Source organism: Lissotriton helveticus, chromosome 10 (assembly GCF_964261635.1).
Source record: "Lissotriton helveticus chromosome 10, aLisHel1.1, whole genome shotgun sequence".
Lineage (NCBI taxonomy): Eukaryota > Metazoa > Chordata > Amphibia > Caudata > Salamandridae > Lissotriton > Lissotriton helveticus.
In genome coordinates, this window is record NC_136071.1 from 736442748 (window position 1) to 736457511 (window position 14764).

Sequence of the window (14764 nt, forward strand, 5' to 3'; positions counted from 1 at the left end):
TTTCTCCCACCTCATATACTTTCCCCTGATTAACAGCTATCTGTTCGGCAAGTTTCTTCGCAAAATTCTCATATAGTCTTGATTTATGAATGGCTATGTCAGACTTTATATCTTCAATATCTTGAGAAAGCCTGATGGCTGTTATAAGCTTAGATTCACATTCCTGTAGCTTCTTAATTTGTAAAGCCATATGATCTCAGGATTGTTTTTGTTTATTTATAGAATATGAAAGTGTCTCGCCCCGTATCCCTGACTTCAATGCATCCCATACCATTTGCGGGGAAGCGGAACCACGGTTCTGTAGTAGGTGATCTCTGTGTATAGTCATAATCTAGTGAATGGTACCGCCCATGTGCGTGGACCCTGGAGCAATCAAAAATAATCTCTTAAGTTGTCAAAACATGCAGAACTGCACCGACAAGAGAGAATTTAAAGACAGATAATGCAGCCTATATCCACAGGCTACACTGTCCAGTACTTCAACTAGAAATTCCACCAAATATCCACAAACAGCACAGCCTGTCAAGATTTCTCCACAGAGAAAAACCTTGCCTTTACCAGCAAAACCCTCTGGAGTGATGGAGAGGAAGCAGTGGACAGACAAGCCCCATAGGCTGCCATTATGTGGCTCAGAACAGGATACTATGCCTTTAAGAGAACTTTCCAGAAGTCTCCGTATCCCAGAATGCACTGCAGGTCCCTTTTACCTTCAGTTCTTTTTTTCGGCTCCTGCTAGCAGGACCCTGTAGCATTGAGCTCTCCCTTTCTAAGGGTTTATTTAGTGATTTTTCACTTTTTCAAGTGTTTGAGTGTTTTTCATTTGAAGTACTTGGTGCTCTCTTCCTTGTGTGTGTTTCTGAACACCCTTTCATTTGTCAAAATGCCTGCTTTGTTTGACAAATGCCCAGAGTGTTCGAGGAAGAAGGCCAAGTCGGACCCACACGATGTGTGCATCATCTGCCTTCCCTCATCTCATGTCCCAGAGGAGTGTGACATTTGCCAGGGCTTCTCCAGCAGGACCCTGAGAGATAGGATGAAGATCAGGCTCCAAGGCCTGGAAGACAGAAGACTGAAGGCACAAGGTGGGTCTGGGCAGACTTCCTCTGCCCATGCTGAGGCCTCTGGGGGGCTCCCCAGGGGCAGGAAGACCAGCAAACGTCCCTATTCTCCGTCGGCGTCGATTGCACCGACGACTGTGTCGAGAGGGTTGACTGCAGTCTGTTCCCCGTCTCCCCAGGGCTCTGGGTCGAAGCGGCATCGGCGCTCGGCGTCGAGGGAACTGAATAGACTGCCGTTGAGATCACCGGTGATGATTTCATCGTCGTAGTCGGTGCCGTTGTCGTCGAGTAATCGACGTCGGCGCTCGCCGTCGAGGCGACACCGCCGTTCGCCGTCGGCGAAGAAGAGGAGGTCGGCCTCCAGGGGATCCTTGACGTCGAGGATGACGTCGAAGTCTCGCAGGCGTTCGGCGTTGAGGAGATGCTCGTCGTCAAGGCGAAGGCATTCGCCATCGAAGAGGAGGCGTTCGCCGTCGAGGAGGCGTTCGCCGTCGAGGAGGAGGCGTTCGCCGTCGAGGAGGCGGCGTTCGCCGTCGAGGAGGAGGCGTTCGCCGTCGAGGAGGAGGCGCTCGCCGTCGAGGGACCAACGGTCGCCGTCGGGGCGACGTTCTTCGACGCCAAAGAAGCGCAGAAGGAGTTCTGGCACCAGGAGTCATTCTAGCGAGCGGCATGTGCCGATAGGGGACTCCATCGCCCCAGCCTAGGAAGAAGGGAAAGTCACCGGGCTCGGTGTACTCTGAGGTGTATACACCTCCTAAGCCGAGGTCGACTCCACCTCCTCCTCCCTTGCCCAAGGAACCTCCGCCGCGGACTCCCACTCCGCTTCCACCTCAGCCTCAGCCTCTTCCTGCGGTTCCTCCGAGGACAGCTTCACTGCCACGATACCCGACTCCGCCTAAGGGGACCCCTCAGTCGAGGCCCCCAGTCAGGCCAAGGCCGACTACTCTTGTGAGGCCTGTGGAGCGTCCGAAGCCAAGGAGATCGCGCTCTTGCTCCGGTCGGAGGGGGAGATCGCGGAGTCGTCAACGAGATCAAGACGACGCCACAGGAGGTGCAGATCACGGTCCCACACTGACTCTTCTGGGACCAGGGACTACTTTCCAACTTTGTCGGAATCCCCCGGGACGAGGGTGTAGCCCGTAGACGACATCGTCACATTCCAAGATGTTCTGCTGAGGGGTCCAGCTAAGTTGGGCATCACGGTGACAGTGCCTACGCCCACGACATCCGTGATTTCCGAGACGCTCCACAAAAAGCACCTGTCTCGACCATTGCTGCCTCTAGTACCAGGATTGGTAGAGCCCGCTGAGGAGTTGTTTCTCACTCCCGCAGTGACGAAGGCTGCTCCCTCCAGGCTCCTTAAGAAGTACCGGGCCTCGGATTCTGACCCGGCTTTCCTTCGGATGGATCCGACACCGGACTCTGTCATAGTGATGGCGGCTAGGAAGCAGCATGCCACCACCCCGTCTTCTACGGTGCCTCTTGATAAGGAGAGCCGCTGGATAGTCTCGGCAGGCAGAAAGGTCTGTGGGACGGCATCTACTGCGATTTAAGGCGGCTAGTGCCGCGGCTTTGCTTGGGCGATACGATCGTGCCCTATGGGAGTCCCTCCAGCAATTCGCTGAGTTCCTTCCTCGAGAGAAGAAGGAGGACTTTCAAGAGATTCTGAAGGAGGGGATGCTGGTGTCGAACCAACTCCTCAGCGCGGCGGCTGATGTGTCTCTTCTGGCGGCACATGGGTACTGTCATGGTGTCATGACGCCATGCTTGGCTTCGCCTTACATCGCTCAAGCCAGAGGCTCAGCAGCTGGTGGCCAATCTCCCTTTCTCGGGGAAACCCTGTTTGGCAAGCATGCGGATGCCGAGACCCTGACGGCGGTCGGGTTGGAGAAGCCCAAGGAGAAGAAGACCTACCGCCCATTCCAGAGACGGTTTGGGGCGCAGGGCAGAGGGCATGGGCAGACTTCAGGACAGCAGCAACAACAGCAGCAGCAGTTCCGAAGGCCCTTCCAGAAGCGCCAGGAGGGCGGAGGCGGCCAGCAGTCCGCAGCAGCGAACAAAGGCCCGGCTGGGTCTCGGACCTGAGCGGTTACTTCCCCTACATCCGTTACCCGCTCCGGTGGGGGGAAGCGTTCAATTTTTTCTGGCAGAGTGGAGAAAAATGACTCTGGACAAGTGGGTGCTGAATATTGTTTGCAATGGATACAGTCTTCGGTTCACCAACCTGCCTCCAGCAATTCCTCCGGTCAGCTCGCAGTTTCAGCTGCGCGAGCTCCAGGCGGAGGCCGATATCCTGTTAAGGAAAAGGGTGATAGAAGACGTACCGCTGTCTCAAAGGGGAAGAGGTCTGTACTCCCGGTTCTTTCTGGTTCGCAAGAAGGACAAGAACGAGTTCAGGCCCATTCTAGATTTGCGACAAGCAAACAAGTGGATTCGCACAGAGAAATTTCGCATGCTGTCGTTGCATCAGATTTATCCTCAGCTGCAACAGGAAGACTGGCTCTGTGCTATAGACCTACAGGATGCGTACTTCCATGTGCCCATTGCACACAAACACAGGAAGTTCCTGCGATTCCAAGCCGGCGCCAATCATTATCAGTACACAGTACTGCCATTCGGGCTGAAGTCTGCACCCAGAACATTCTCGAAGTGCATGGCAGTGGTAGCTGCACACCTGAGGAAGAACAAGGTGTTTGTCTACACGTACCTGGACGATTGGTTGATCAAGGCCTCCTCCTTCTCGGAAGCTCAAGCGCACTTCCAGAAGACGTGCGTTCTCTTGAACAAGCTGGGGTTGCACATCAACATGTCCAAGTCTGTCCCGACTCCGGTCCAGTGCATACAGTACTTGGAAGCCTCCATCAATACGCTGTCAGCAAGCGTGTCTCCTTCGGAGGAGGGAAGATTATCACTCCTTCGGAAGGCTCAGGCTCGTATGACAGCTCCATCTACAACAGTGAGGACGGTGTCTTCTCTACTGGAGTCGATGGCCTCTTGTATTTTCCTCACGCCACACGCACGGCTGCACATGAGACCGTTGCAGGAGTGGCTTGGAGGATCAGTGGGATCAGAGGAAAGGTTCTTGGGACGACAAGATACAACTGTCTCTGCATGCTCTTCAGTCTCTGAAGTGGTGGTGTTCAGCGGAGAATCTCCTCCCGAGGGGTTCCCTTCCACAAGGACATTCCGGATGTATGACGTTACAACGCATACTTTTACAACGCCTACCTTTACATCGCAAGTTTTACAACGCATACCATTACAATGCATAGTGCTTTTGGGCGCTGGATAGTGAATAGTTTAATTTACTATTCCAACTCCAGTCCCCGTGGATAGTAGGGAAGGTGTTGGATAGTACATTAAACCTATTCCCTATCCTAGAGCGCCCCCCCAGCGCAATGCGTTGTAATGGTTTGCGTTGTAAAAGTTGCGTCGTAAAGGCACTGCGTGGTAAAAGTTGCGTTGTAAAGGATGTTTCCCGGACATTTCCACACAGACTATCGTGACGGATGCGTCTCTCCACGGCTGGGGGGCGCACTCCTGAGACTTACAGATACAAGGAACGTGGTTGCCGACGGAGTCCACGTATCACATCAATTTCCTGGAACTCAGAGCTGCTCACTTGGCACTGAAGGCCTTTCATCCGTCCTTCCAGACCAACTCTCTGCTTGTACAGACGGACAATACGACCACGATGTATTACCTCAACAACCAGGGGGGTTCGAGATCGCGCACTCTGTCGCAGGAGTCGCAGGCGATCTGGCGCTGGCTTCTAGCCAGAGGACTGACGATAACGGCTACCCATCAACCAGGTGTGCAGAATGTTCAGGCCAACGCACTGAGCAGACTGATTCAGGAAAACCACGAATGGGTCATAAACGACGTGGTACTAGGAGAAGTCTTCGCAAGGTGGGGGACTCCAGATGTAGATCTGTTTGCCACCGCCAAAAACAGCAAATGCAGAGACTTTGCCTCCAGGTACTACCAGCAGGGGAAGCTGGGGAATGCGTTATGGATCAACTGGTCGAACAGCTTTCTGTACGCTTTTCCACCCATTCCCCTGATTCCGGCGGTGCTCATCAAGCTGTTCCAGTCCAGGGCGCGGATGATCCTGATTGCCCCGGAATGGCCCAGGCAGTGGTGGTTCACGGACCTGCTTCACCGGTCTCGCCTTCCTCACATACGGCTGCCATGCCGGCCGGACCTTCTCACGAAGTTCGGGGGCAGATGGTGCACCCCAACCTCTCGTCCTTGAGTTTGGCGGCATGGCTCCTGAGATAGTGCAATATGGCCATTTGAATCTACCTGAAGATTGTATGGACATACTGAAGGAGGCTAAGCGACCTTCCACTAGGACTTCCTATGCTTACAAGTGGAAGAGATTTTGCATCTGGTGCAAGTCTTAGAACTATGACCCAACGACGTGTAAGGAAGATGTCCTCCTTCCGTATTTTCTACATTTGGCGCAGTCTGGCCTTAATGTCCATTCCATTTAGGTTCATCTCGCTGACTGCCTACAGGAAATGCCCTTCACAGACTTCCTTCTTCCAGATCCCTGTGATCAAAGATTTTTTGGAAGGCTTGAAGAAAGTGTTCCCTCCTGTCCGGCTTCCTTCGCCTTCATGGGAATTGAACGTGGTGCTGTCCAAATTGATGAAGGAGCCTTTTGAACCTATTCATAAAGCTTCGTTGCAGCACCTATCCTGGAAGACGGCGTTCCTCGTGGCCATTACATCGGCCCGCAGGGTGAGTGAAATTCAGGCGTTGTGTTGCCAAGAACCTTGTACTGTATTTCATGCTGCTTAAGGTTGTTATGCGTACTCACCCTAAATTTCTTCCAAAGGTTATATCTGATTTCCATGTTAACCAGACCATAACTTTACCTACGTTTTTCAGAATCCTTCATCTCCAGCGGAAATGTCCCTGCATTCCCTGGATGTTAGGAGGGTGTTGAAATTTTATCTGGATAAAACCAAAGATATTCGTAGGTCAGACCAATTGTTTATCAATTATGGATCAGTCCGGACCGGTCTTGCTACCTCGAAACAGTCCATCTCGAGGTGGATTGTGTCCTGTATACAATTGTGTTACCAAAAGGCTAATAAGACCTTAGGGGGTAAACTTAAGGCTCATTCTACCAGGAGCAAAGCTTCCACGACTGCTTTGCTATGTAATGTTCCAATTGCAGAAATCTGCAAGGCGGCCACTTGGAAGTCGGTCCATACCTTTGCTAAGCATTACTGTCTGGACACTGATGCCAGGACAGACGCTCAGGTTGGGCAGGCTTCGCTGCGAAATCTATTCGCACAGTAGTGGTGTTATTTCCTTTTTTCTCCACCGCCGCTTTGGTTGGGGATGGGCTTGCCATTCTATTCACTAGATTATGACTATACACAGAGATCCCCTACTACAGAAGCAGTAGTTTCTGTCCTGTAACTCCAGTTCTGTAGTAGGGGTATCTCTGTTTTAGTCATAAGCGCCTGCCCTCCTCCCCGGTGGAGAAAGATATTCATGTAAGGAATGCTACAGGTCTGGCGTGTTACGCCTTCAAACAGAACTGAAAGTAAAAGGGACCTGTAGTGCATTCTGGGATACTGTGAGACTTCTGGAAAGTTCTCTTAAATGCACAGTATCCTGTTCTGAGCCACATAATGGCAGCCTATGGGGCTTGTCTGTCCACTGCTTCCTCTCTATCATTCCAGAGGGTTTTGCTGGTAAAGTCAAGATTTTTCTCTGTGGAGAAATCTGGACAGGCTGTGCTGTTTCTGGATTTTTGGTGGAATTTCTAGTTGAAGTACTGGACAGTGTAGCATGTGGATTTAGGCTGCATTATCTGTCTTTAAATTCTCTCTTAAGTGTCTGTGCAGTTCTGCATGTTTTGACAACTTAAGACATTATTTTTGATTGCTCCGGGGTCCACGCACATGGGCGGGACCATTCACTAGATAATGACTATAACAGAGATACCCCTACTTCAGAACTGGAGATACAGGACAGAAACTACTCCTTATATCCTAGGAAGTCATTTATCCATTTCCCCATATGCTCTATACAACACGTATCTGTAAGTAGTTTCCGTTCAAATGTCCACTGATTGCGTAGAGCAATACCTGTGCCGTCTATCGTATAGTATAGTATAGTATATTTTTATTAGCATAGTTAATTAAAACCATTGCAATGAAAGAACAGAATAAAAGAAATATTTAAAATGACGTATATGTTAAAACCAGCATAGCATAGACATCGCTTTTCAGTTCATCCTAAGCTCAAAATTGCTTCATGTTAAATTTAGGATTAAAGTTGCTACAGTAATATAATAAAGTGTGATGTCCTTTTTCGCTCTAAAAGTGCATTGGCAGTGGATACAGTTTTGTTTTTAGAGACAGTTTAAAAATCAGTTTTAGGCATTTTTTTTTCCACTTCCTTCACGAATTTCACAAAGCTGCAGCTCAGTTGGGGGTCCTGAGATGAAAAACAGGTGAGAACTGCATTCCTTCGTGTGCGTATCCCGCAGCGGATAAAGTGGCGCTTCAGCAGGTGTTTCCGCTCGTCCAGCAATTTCTCGCAGGAGCATAGCAAGTGCAGCATATCCTCTTGCATAACGCCGCAAAGTCGACAGAGCGGGCCTGCTTTCTCTTTTAACCAATATGGAAGGTACTGAATGCACGGTAGCAGTCCTAACCTGTACCTTATGTGGTGGTTGTTTGGTGGTTTTGGCGTAGCCCAGGCCAAAATAGCTCTGAGGAGCTTTTGCCAAATACGAATATCGACTTCTTGACCACATTTTTGAGCGTTGTATGACTTGTGGAGGAGTCCTAGAGCTGCTCTATACCAGTGTTTGCAAGACTATTTGCCAGGTACTTGGCTGCTGGTGAGGTTGGGTGCTGCTCTAGCTCCCTCCATAGATAGTCGTTCAATGTTCCTTGTGCGGATTTCCACACTTTATCCCAGGCACAAATATAGGCCCCCTGTCTTGCCAGGAGCTGTTGTTGAATACCAAACTTTAGCCTAATCTGTGATGGATAGGTTCGCTTGGGAAGACTAAAGATAATTCTATATGCAGCTGTGATCGTAGTGTCAAGAATTCTTGCGTCTCTGCCTCGCTGCACCTCACTCCCGTAGGTAATTGTTGGCAGCAATTTGGCACGGATTACTTGTACCAGAGGTGTGAGAGAAGGACCAGAAAGTTTGTTGTTCAATGTTTTTATAGAGATTGCCAACGTGAGTCCTTTTCCTCGGATACTCGATCTTTGCACACTGAATTGACCACCGTTATCAATCTTTACGCCTAGATATTTGTATGTCGACGTGTCTTCAATGCGAGAGTTGTTCCAAAACCACGAATATGATTTTCTTTTGCTTTTACTGATTGTCATCGTCTGGGTTTTTTCAAGGTTTATTGTTAGGTCATTTGTCTTAGAGTAGCTCTGTGTTGTATTCACAAGGTGTTGAAGCCCTTCCTTTGTGTGCCTTATTAGGACTATATTGTCTGCATATAAGAGACACGGTAGTTGAAGCCCTCCTAGTTTGGGAGCGTGGGAGTTACAGTTGTTCAAGATTGGTACCAGGTCACCTAAAAACAGGTTGAACAGAGTGGGGGCCAAGACGCAGCCCTGCTTGAGACCCTTGTTGGTCTGTATGCGCCTTGACAGCAGTGAGCCGTCCCCCACTTTTATCTGAACCCAGGTATGCAGGTTTATCAGCAAGTCCAACAATGGTCTTGAAATCCATCAGCCATTCAGTTTCGACCATAAGATGTTCCGGTTAATGTGATCAAAAGCAGCTTTGTAGTCTGAGGCAGAAGTGAATGGGCATTTTGTTTGATTCTGCCTTATCTATTAGCATGCCCATAGTTAAGATATTGGTCATTGTGCCGACTGATTTGACAAAGCCTGTCTGGTTGACTGGTATTTGGGATTTCTTTGTGGCCCATGCCTGTAATTCCTCCAGCAGTATGCCTGCGAAGTACTGTGCCTCATTGTCAATTAGAGCCACTAGTCGGTAATTTTGTGGGAGGGCCCTGTCGCCTGCCTTATATTTTGGGGAGATAATAGAGCCCTTCCAAGAGCCCTGCAAGATATTTAAATTTCTGATCTCCAGGAATAGGGGTTCGAGAGCCGCTGCCCAGCCATTCACGTCTTGTTTATAGAGGATTGGCGGGATCCTATTTCGTCCCGGAGCTCCTTCCCTTCTGCCTTTTTTTGATTTGACGCTTGATGTTGTGTTGCAGTTTTGAGGGTTCAATTGATTCGTGACTGTTCTTGGTATTTTTGTGCAGTTGCGTTAATTGTGCATTGTCATCTTTGTGATCAGTTCTAGTGTCGGTCATTAGTAGGTCCTGGTTATTGGGCTTGGCTTGATTGAAGTGATTGCCAAGATAGTTTGCCCATGTTTCCTCTGTGATGTTAGATGAAACCCCAGTGTGTGTTGGCCTTATAAGGGAGTTTATTGTTTTCCAAAACCTTGCCCCGTCATTCTGTTTGATGGCTGATTTAAGTCTTGCCCACAAGTTGTCCTCCATTGTTTGATTGGCTTCCCATTTTAGCTTTTTTAATGATGTTTTCAGTGTGCGTAGGTGATTATGCTTGGCAATATCCCTGGGTTCCTGCTGTAGTTCTCTCATCATTTTCCTTGTACTCTCGAGAGAGATTATCCGTATTGCCGAGTTTTACATGTACTTTGAGCCTCGAAGCATAGTTGGACAAGGTTTTTGTAAATTGTTCCCATTTCGCAATTTCGCTAGATCCGATGCGCGCCACAAAGTGCTGTTTTGCCCTTTCTATTAAAGTTTCGCCAGTAGCTGCCGAGTATTTAATTTTTTTGAAATTGACAGTATAGACCGTCTCTTTTGGTGCATTTGATCGCTCGAATGTGGGTTTCACAATATCCAGAGCAATTTCTTGAGGGCAGTGATCGCTGTCTGTTTTTTTTGCCTATCCGAAACAAGGTTGTGTGTTAAAAGAGAGGTAATGGGATAAAAGTGTAGTCTAGTATTCCTCTTACTCTTGTTGAGTGAAAGGTTGGAGCCGGCGGGCTGTCTCCAACAAACCTGCCATTTAGAGCTCTGATATTAAAATGTTCCAGTTCTTCTAGTATCTGGGATCCTAATTTTGTTTGTTTTAGATGTTTGCAGCTTCCCTTGTGGTGGTATGTCCCAGGTTGAATTTTGAGCTATGGTTGCGTCTTCTTGTGAAGTTCCCATGAGGTTGAGATTAAAATCCCCGGTGAGCACAAGATTTGTTGTTAATCTTCCCATAATGCACTCCTCCAAGAAGTTGCATAGTTCCTTGGCTGCTTTTTTTTCCTTTTGGGGTAGACATAGGCGTTAATCAGGATGCAGTCAGTATCGGCTTTGCCTGATTCTGGCTGTGCTAAAGTAGCTTGACTGCCAATGTTGCTGCAGAAGAAGGCCCAATTTCTTTTACCGTAACAAAACTTGTAGTTGCTACGTATATTGCTAGGCCGCCTTGCAAGTGCCCATATTTAGCTGTCCTTTTTGCGCCTGAGTAAAAGCGTAGGTACCCCTGCAGATGTCGAGGTTCAGCAAGCCATGTCTCCTGTAGTGCCACTATATCGAATGATCTTATATAATCTATGAATTCTGAGTCTAAAATTTTGGTGGCTAGGCCGTTGATATTCCACGAGCATATGGGGAGTGGGTTATGCTTGCTCTCACGTGGGTTTAGGCCAGTTTGTCAATTGTTGTTTTTTATTGTTCTCGCCATCCATCTTAGATCTGGCAGCTCAGTTGGGGCTACCCTATCAGCTCCGTTCCGTCGAGTAATTTCAATATGGTCGTCATTACCTGTGCCGTCTATCACCAATTCTATCATAATAGGATTATGATCCGATATTATTTTAGGATGAATAATATACTTAAGGTCCATGATAGCTCTAGAAGTTATAAAAAAATAATCTGATCAAAAAATTCTCAGTCTTATTCGCCTAGCCACATTCTATAGTACAAATGCAATGTGTTATTCTTGGGGGCTCAAGGGGTCTTTGGGGAATAAGACTGACAATTCTTGGGTCAGTCTGAATGCATGAATCATTGTAAATGTTCCTTGTATCACATTGCTTGAATTCTACTCACTTTCCCACACTAGAGTACATTTTCTTTGTGCACGCTCCTTTTGGAACAATCTCCCCGCACACCCCCTTGATTTTCATTTTTAAATAAGATTGTATAACAATGCAGTAAGGCAAATAAGGTTGCGCTCATTGTGATAAAATAAATCAATTACAATTTTCATGGTTGTTGCATTTCGATCTACTAATTGTATCCGGTACCTTGGGCCAATTGAGTACAGGCCTAAAGTAATATGTTAAATAATCTATTGTAGACTGTGATTTGTTTCACCTACTGAAGTTAGTCTTGGAGCAGTATTAACATGGAGAGCATGTAAATACCACTTTGCAGTTAATGTAGGATTTGGGAAGAAAGTAAGCAACAAAATAGTTGGCTTCAGATCTTTTGACTGGGGGAGTGTGTGACATTGATCCACATTCAGTCCATCACTTGTTGTTTTTGCAATTGCCGCCCTAAGTGCGCTGGGGATGCCCAGACGTGGGTCCCAGGCACTCCACACCACTGGAATCAAGCTAGCCGGGCTGAAGAGAGGTGTTACCTCGAAACCGGTCCGGTCCTCGGATGCTTGATTCCGTTCTGGGAAGGACATGGCTTTTGTAGTTCGGACTGGACTGTTCCCATGGGGCAACAGGGTCAGAGCTGATTTGCATATCGCCATTGTCTAACCCAGGGTGGTGTGGAGTGCAAAAAAACGATGGATTTGGGCCCAGATCTTTTGACTGGGGGAGTGTGTGACATTGATCCACATTCAGTCCATCACTTGTTGTTTTTGCAATTGCCGCCCTAAGTGCGCTGGGGATGCCCAGACGTGGGTCCCAGGCACTCCACACCACTGGAATCAAGCTAGCCGGGCTGAAGAGAGGTGTTACCTCGAAACCGGTCCGGTCCTCGGATGCTTGATTCCGTTCTGGGAAGGACATGGCTTTTGTAGTTCGGACTGGACTGTTCCCATGGGGCAACAGGGTCAGAGCTGATTTGCATATCGCCATTGTCTAACCCAGGGTGGTGTGGAGTGCAAAAAAACGATGGATTTGGGCCCAGATCTTTTGACTGGGGGAGTGTGTGACATTGATCCACATTCAGTCCATCACTTGTTGTTTTTGCAATTGCCGCCCTAAGTGCGCTGGGGATGCCCAGACGTGGGTCCCAGGCACTCCACACCACTGGAATCAAGCTAGCCGGGCTGAAGAGAGGTGTTACCTCGAAACCGGTCCGGTCCTCGGATGCTTGATTCCGTTCTGGGAAGGACATGGCTTTTGTAGTTCGGACTGGACTGTTCCCATGGGGCAACAGGGTCAGAGCTGATTTGCATATCGCCATTGTCTAACCCAGGGTGGTGTGGAGTGCAAAAAAACGATGGATTTGGGCCCAGATCTTTTGACTGGGGGAGTGTGTGACATTGATCCACATTCAGTCCATCACTTGTTGTTTTTGCAATTGCCGCCCTAAGTGCGCTGGGGATGCCCAGACGTGGGTCCCAGGCACTCCACACCACTGGAATCAAGCTAGCCGGGCTGAAGAGAGGTGTTACCTCGAAACCGGTCCGGTCCTCGGATGCTTGATTCCGTTCTGGGAAGGACATGGCTTTTGTAGTTCGGACTGGACTGTTCCCATGGGGCAACAGGGTCAGAGCTGATTTGCATATCGCCATTGTCTAACCCAGGGTGGTGTGGAGTGCAAAAAAACGATGGATTTGGGCCCAGATCTTTTGACTGGGGGAGTGTGTGACATTGATCCACATTCAGTCCATCACTTGTTGTTTTTGCAATTGCCGCCCTAAGTGCGCTGGGGATGCCCAGACGTGGGTCCCAGGCACTCCACACCACTGGAATCAAGCTAGCCGGGCTGAAGAGAGGTGTTACCTCGAGTCCGGTCCTCGGATGCTTGATTCCGTTCTGGGAAGGACATGGCTTTTGTAGTTCGGACTGGACTGTTCCCATGGGGCAACAGGGTCAGAGCTGATTTGCATATCGCCATTGTCTAACCCAGGGTGGTGTGGAGTGCAAAAAAACGATGGATTTGGGCCCAGATCTTTTGACTGGGGGAGTGTGTGACATTGATCCACATTCAGTCCATCACTTGTTGTTTTTGCAATTGCCGCCCTAAGTGCGCTGGGGATGCCCAGACGTGGGTCCCAGGCACTCCACACCACTGGAATCAAGCTAGCCGGGCTGAAGAGAGGTGTTACCCCGAAACCGGTCCGGTCCTCGGATGCTTGATTCCGTTCTGGGAAGGACATGGCTTTTGTAGTTCGGACTGGACTGTTCCCATGGGGCAACAGGGTCAGAGCTGATTTGCATATCGCCATTGTCTAACCCAGGGTGGTGTGGAGTGCAAAAAAACGATGGATTTGGGCCCAGATCTTTTGACTGGGGGAGTGTGTGACATTGATCCACATTCAGTCCATCACTTGTTGTTTTTTCAAATAAAAATGACTCATCGATCCAGTTTGAAGTTCGCACACTGTTCTAGCCGAAGTAATCGCAACCAAGAAAGCCATCTTCCACGAAAGGTGTTGTAACGCTGCTTTGTGCATCAGTTCAAAAAAAGTCCCCATTCACTTAGAGAGCACGTTATTCAGTTCCCAGGAGGGAGGTTGTCTAACTGATCTGACTCCTTAGTGGATATGTTGGTGGGACAAGCTTTTTTTTCATAATTTATTTACTTAAATATTCAATTCAGTTACCCTGATGGTGTGTTTTAAGGTGCGTTGTCTTGCTTACTCTAATTTGCCTTTATGACTATCTGAGGGAATCCCATAAAAAGAAGGAAGAGTTACTTGTTATCCTAGTTCTCTCTGAATTAATAAAAGCCCTGGCCATCTCCCTGCTTACCGTTCACAGATCTTGAATTTGTATCGACAATTAAATATATCCCTTGTATTTCAAAAACAAACTGCCTGCCACCCTGCTAGATAGGATGGATGGCTGCAGGTTGCTAATGTTCTAAAATTGTCACTATTGTTCTAGTACCGAGTGTACTATTTACATTGGTTCACAAGTTTCTGTTTTTTTATTTTATTAGAAATAAGAAAAAATAAGAACTAGAATTAAAAGTAAGTAACTTATCCTTCCCTCTCCTCCAGTGCTTGTGCTATTGTTTTCAATGCATTCTGATCACACCCGGGAACCTCCCTTAGCATTGCTCACCATTTTAACACATCTGCTCCTAGGAGCCTAAGAGTGTGGTCTGCGCACCACTAACATTAAACTACAGGAGAGCGAGAGAAGAAGAGCAATGCCGGCCCTTCTTTGCTTGCCGATAAAGTGACGCAAGAATGGTATTGCCAGTTTCCTATCCACATACCCTGAAAGATTGGTCACCAAGTGACTTTAAAATGGCCTTGGGAGCAAGAAGAGTGGCGATACTTTCAAGAGAGCCAAGCCGACATGCTCATCTTTGTCTTCAGCTGACCTGCCGTCCTGAGTCCATTTTTGTACCTTGTATTTTACACCTTCCTTGCATGTTTTCATGCTAAATTTTTAGATCGTAGATCATGCAATATTTTATTTATTTTCTTATTGAATTTTATGTATTTCAAAATGCACTTTATATTCCTTCTGATCAATTGGTGAGAGATGGTTTTATTAGGATTGCCTTAATCTCTAATTCAAAT

At 48.1% G+C, this 14764-nt stretch overlaps 1 protein-coding gene across 4 annotated transcripts in view; it reads left to right on the forward strand.

The window, feature by feature from the left end:
• WDR37 (WD repeat domain 37) overlaps positions 1 to 14764 on the forward strand; it is a 537887-nt gene that overhangs the window by 101941 nt on the left and 421182 nt on the right. The gene's annotated exons all lie outside the window — the stretch shown is intronic.